The sequence below is a fragment of the Rattus norvegicus genome, chromosome 5 (genome assembly GCF_021556685.1).
Source record: "Rattus norvegicus strain SHRSP/BbbUtx chromosome 5, alternate assembly SHRSP_T2T, whole genome shotgun sequence".
Classification (NCBI taxonomy): domain Eukaryota; kingdom Metazoa; phylum Chordata; class Mammalia; order Rodentia; family Muridae; genus Rattus; species Rattus norvegicus.
Genome location: NC_141538.1, coordinates 85,764,876 through 85,770,875, shown reverse-complemented (window position 1 = coordinate 85,770,875; position 6,000 = coordinate 85,764,876).

The following is a 6,000-nucleotide window of genomic DNA, read 5'->3' as shown; positions in this document are numbered from 1 at the left end:
GACCCATAGAAATCGTTGGGACAGAGGAAAAAAGCATAGAAAGCAAATGAACTATGAAGGGAGAAGAGATATTTTTTCTTGATGCAAAATGATGGGTTATACATAAGTGGGTTTGGGGAATATTGAGATTTTTCTGTCATTTTTATGATTTTCTTTAAGGAGTTTTATCAGAAAATTTATGCATGTAAAGAAACAGTCTAGAAGGAAATGTGTGACTTTCAGAGAGCCTGCCTACAGTTATATGTGGAGTGACTACAGGGATATTTGACAACTGCAGGCCAAACTTAAGTTCTGTTGGAAACATATGTGAATAGCTATGCCATGCTGAATGCTGTGACTTTTGAGTCTGGCCCACTACAGATCCTGCTTCAAAGGAGCTGCTCCAGCAGTATAGTGTTGATTAACTCTGGGAGATTCTGCTATTTCAAAACAGAGGATCTACAAAAACGGTATGTATTCATGGGTTTACATGACAGATATCCAAGGATTAAGCACAACATGTCAGCAAAAACAAAGATATTCTTAATGCCTGAGAGAAAAGGAAATTTTGTAAAATACAATAAAGTTAAATAAATAATGATAAATTTCCTTGTTGGCTGATGGAAGAAAGAAGCAGGTACTATTTGGATAAAGGTAGCTAATGCATTATCAGCAGGGTAGGGTGGGAAACAATAGACAGTGTTCAACCACTAGTAGAAGAATTTCTCCTCTGCGCTCATAACTCCATCCTTTGACTCCTTTGCCTGCATTCTCCTTCTGAACTTAGTGAGTTTCAACAGCAAGAGACTTTGAGCTATGAGACATAGAATATGTGGAAATAATTTTTATTGTCATGATCTTGGGTAAACAGAACATTGATATTTAGTGAGTTTGAGAAGGAACACTACTGAATACCCTAGAATCCACAGGTCAGGTAAGGTGGCTGATAAGTATCTTTCCAAACACCAATCATGATAAGAAATGACAAACTACTTTAGAAAGCTTGAGTGGTTTTAATCACACAAGCTTTTGCGGGTTTCTCAAGGTCCCACACTCTATCTGATACCAACATTTCCCCTTCAGAAAATGTATCGTCATTTCGGAGAAATCATCGGACACTTTCTCTTTCACATTTCAGATCTGATGATCTATTTGAGGACTTCCTTCACTTTCAGAAGGTTGTTTGGACGCTCTTTCTTGGGTTCTGCTACCCCATTTTGTATACATGATTTTGTGTTACCTTTTCTTATTTCAATCCCGTAATTACTGCTAGTATCTTGATACTTACTTCACAAAACTCACTATGCAGTAAGTTCTTCAAAGCAACATCATACCATTTTCACCACTGGGTTTACAACCTTTGACATGGGATCATAAATCGCAATTAATTGAATGGATGGATAAATAAGTCACTTAATCTGTGAAGTGATTTCCTCATTTTTAAAATGGGGACAAACTAGTGTCTACTTTCACAGACTTCTTGTTATGGCTGAATGAGAAAATTGATAGCAAGTGTTCAAAACCTTTCATAGCAATTATGATAGTAGCATCTAGTTGAGAGTCATCTAGGAATGAGGCACTGGATAGGATCCTGTCCCATGTAAAGGATCTATTTGTGTTGCTTAGTGATAAAATACTATCTATCAAGCAGGTAACTGTTCTATCACTGAGCCATATCTCTAGAACCACAGATTCTCTTTAATCATTTCTATATTAGGGAAGATGAATATACTGTTGAACTAATAGACTGGTTAAATAAAGGAACCTCCAGGGACATACCCAATATCTTAGTTACAACAGAGTAGAGGTTCAAATCCAAATGCAGAGAGTCAAGTGGTGAGTATAGCTCTGTTTGCACCCCAAAACCCCTAGAGGGTATCAAAGAGTTAGAGACTCCCAAGTTATCAAATCCATCCAGTATTTTCACAGAAAAGTTTTATTTGTTCCTCCTTACTGCCTCTTCAGATCTCCTTCACAGTACCTAGAGCCTTAATAGAACTATTGCCCCAGCTGATTAATCAGAAATGCTGTTTGTTTGTGCATGGAAATAACTCATTATGGAAAATATGCATTATAGGGCCCTAATATATGCATTTATTCAATTAAGTCTAATGTATTATTTAAGGCTCGATGTGTGATATTTATCGCTAGCAAATGCTAATTTATACAGATTATCAGTCTAATTAGTGCACAGCTTGTGAGGCCAGCCTGTAGCTTGGGGGGTGCAGTCTTCACTTATTCTTCTCTGGACCACTGAATTTAGTAAAGGATGGAGAAACTTGTGCCAAGTATGAACTTTGACTTTGGGAATAGGTTTATTAGTAAATATTAGACCAGTTTTCATTACTCCTACTAAGTGTTTGTAGACTTACTCATGAGGGCTTATACTTATTCATAAGGACTTACTAAGAGCCAGGCATACTTTGTTGTATCTACCTTGACCATCACTCCAGCAACCTAAATCATCTGGCTAGAAATAATCAGTTATATCCCCTATAAAGCCAATAGACCTCTATGTCTATTCCAGAAGAAGGGGAGACCTTAACATTTTCACTCAGTAAATAAGAATTGAAAACTTAATCTATGCTAGGCTTTCTGATGACCATTCTGATTATAGATGAATAATGCCAGGTCTCTTTATTACCAGGAAAAGTTACATAGCAGTCTGTGACACACATATTATTGTTACCCTATTCAGTGATGATGACTAAACATTGGCTCAAAGCAGACCAATGACTCATTGCAATGAATGTTTGCAAGTAAAGATGTGTGGACAAACAGGTATACTGTGTGACACACTGTGATACACTACAGTTTCCACATAGACTATTATTATTATTATTATTATTATTATTATTATTATTTTCATATGGAGACTGCAAGAGCAGAGGATGGATATGAAAGGAAGAGGAGATGAGTGGGATTGGGTGCATGATGTGAAATTTATAAAGAATCAATAAAAAGTTAAAAGAATGATACCAAATAAAATGTAACATACCATTGCTACATTAAAAGAAAATTTTTAAATGTTGATTTCCCTAGGGAATTTTACTGCCTTCACTTTCCAAACCAGGGACTACTTCTCTATCTCTTTCAAGGAAGAACATACCTTAGTATCCACAATCTGTACTTAGTCAACTCCTTGTCACAGCATCCACACATTGGATGTCAGACAAAAAAACTCCTGTAGTTCATGGCACTTGACTTGCCCAAAAGTACTTTGCAGAAATCTGCCTCTGTTGTCAATGAGTCTTGCCAATTTGTGCTATGTGCCATGCACTTGACTTGGTGGGAAATGAACTTCATTGTTTACCATTCACTTAAAGGATCTTCTCATTGCAAATTAAAAGAAGTGACCTTCAAGCAAGGCAAATGTGATGTCAGGTTTAAATCTTCTAAACTCTTCCCAAAAGCTGGAGTTTACTGTTCAACGGATAAAATACTTACCACGTGGCATGAGGACCAGAATTCACCTCCCCCAGCATACAGACAAAAAGCTGGGAAACTGTGATATCCTGCATCAATCTCAGTGATTTATGAGGCAGAGATGGGGAATTCCTATAGTAAGTTGGCTAGTGAAACTAATGAAATATTTTGAGTTCCAAGTGGAGCAAGGAATCAAGTAAGTAATTGACTAAGAAAGGCATCTAACTCTACCCTTTGCCATATATATGACTCCATACACATCACACATGCATACATGCATGTAGACACACTCAACCCACACAGACACACGTTTTAAAAATCTCTTTGGGGGTAGACACATCAATCCATGCCTGCACTTTGTGCTATTTTCATGGTCACTCTCAAGGTCATTTTATTATAAATAATTGTGGAGATGAACATTTACCAGAAAGAAAGAACCTAGGTCCCTTTTATCTTAGCCTAATTTTTTCAGAAAAAGAAGTTGAAATAATAGAAAAACACAACAATATATCCCTTAGCAAGAATGATCCAACCTTGCTGTTTTTAAGTTTTTCTTCTATTAGTTTCCTAAGTTAAAATGGTCTCAATGGTGATTTTTTTTGTCTATGCATACCATAAACACAACCTTTCCCCCAAACAACCGAAAGTTTTATCAAAAGATACATAAAATCTAATTATAAATTTCACCAATCTCTTGAAGTCTATTATACTGGTGATCCCAGTTCCTGGTCCTGAGTCAAACAAACAGAAGCAACTTAACCCCATTGTTAACAAGTTAGCATTGGTGGAAACAGAATTGAAGTCTTGTGATGTCATCTGGTGGAGTCTCCAGCACTAATCTTCAATGTTTCATTCTATGTCTAGAACTTCACATGAACTGTCATGCCCTGCTCTGAGCTTCCCTTATGTTTGCTTTAGTGCTTTTATGCTCAGTTCTCTTCAGACACTTTTTTTTGCATTTAAATTAAGTCTCTCATACCTTTCTTATTAGACTAGATGACATGACAGTTGACTCCACGTCCATTTCATTTTCCTGAGTAAAAAGTATGCATATGCAAAATATGGAGTCAAAGAACGAACGTGAGCAGGGTAGCAATGCCCAGAAATAAACCTCACAGTTATTCCAGAAAAGATTTAGGTCAATTTAACAGCCAAAAGGTTACACAGTGACAATAGAATCCTAGGAGAAATTCTGCCGTCGAGCAAAGAGTTCCGCTTACTTATTTGCTCTCTGTGCAGTCCTTTGGCTGAAAATGTTGGTTTATAAGCAGACTGATTATGAGTGTGTCAGGATTTGTTTTTAAGTAGGAGAATCGTCTCCACAGCAGGAAATGAGGAAGGAGAGAGAAGCAGCCGCAAAGAAGCCAATTTGGTGTTTCAAACATGAAAAGAAAAAAATATATAATTTAACTAAAAAATTATCTCTAAGTGCACAGGATCCCTCCTGCCTGTCTGAGTAGACAAAACACACAAATAGTCTCTGTGTGTTTGCCTGGGCTGTTAATTCAGTGCTGTCAGTACAAGGTGCAATACTGGGATGTATATGAAAGCATACATACAAGGCAAGTGGCTGAAGGAGTTAACAGTGGGAGTGCACCTGACATTATCATGGCTGCACTGACACAGGCTGTGTCCTTAGAGAGGCACTAAGGACACCTTTCCTTATATCAGTTCTTCTGTAAATTATGATAAGATTCCCTGAACATATTTAAAATTAAGGATCTCCAGAAATGGTTGGTACAAAAAGAGGTACGCAGCCAAATCCAAGACTAAAATCTCTGCATGATGTGTCCTGCAAATCTTTATAATAAAGAAGGGCTCTGGGTCTTTTTTAGAACTAAAATGAGCTGGGTGAGCAATGTCTCAGATGGACACTGGCACATGCATTCCTGTTCTGTATTGGGCTGAAGCACAGAAACTAGAATGTTCACATCCTTTAGACAAACTGAGAATAAAGGACTGGGATATGATTTCGGAGATGCGTCAATTACTTAGACTCAGTAGGAGTTACATGACTATTGTACACATTTTCAGTATGTCCATCCATTGACGCTCTGATTTCTGACAAAAATTCTAATACAAAACTTACAGTGCCAATCTAGAAAAATGCCTCCCCTCAGTGTTTCTGTCTCAACTTTCCTGTGTTGGCAGGTTCCTGATCAAATATAGCTAATCAAATAATCCATAAAAACTTATCAAAACAGTGGAAGTGTGATGAGACTCTCAAAGCCAACTGCAATGTCATTGCAACTTTCTCCGTGTTGCCTTGGATGACTCTCCTCAGACAAAGTCAGCTTTCATATTGTGTGGACACTCAAGCTACATTGCAGAAAAAATTACACGTCAATGGGAAATTAATCCTCCTCTTGCAGTCTCCATCAGTCTGTCAGCTGAATACCAGAGAGGTGGACTCCCTAGTCCTGACCATCAAATCCCTCAGAGGATCATAGTCCAAGCCTACATATTATCTGCAGCTACCTGTAAGATTCTGAGTTCGAATCAACTAAAGCCTTCTCATTAAGTTTGACAGGCAGGAAGAGTGGCACGGACATGTTTATTATTGCTATTGTGTGGTTGTATGTGGAGTGCACATGT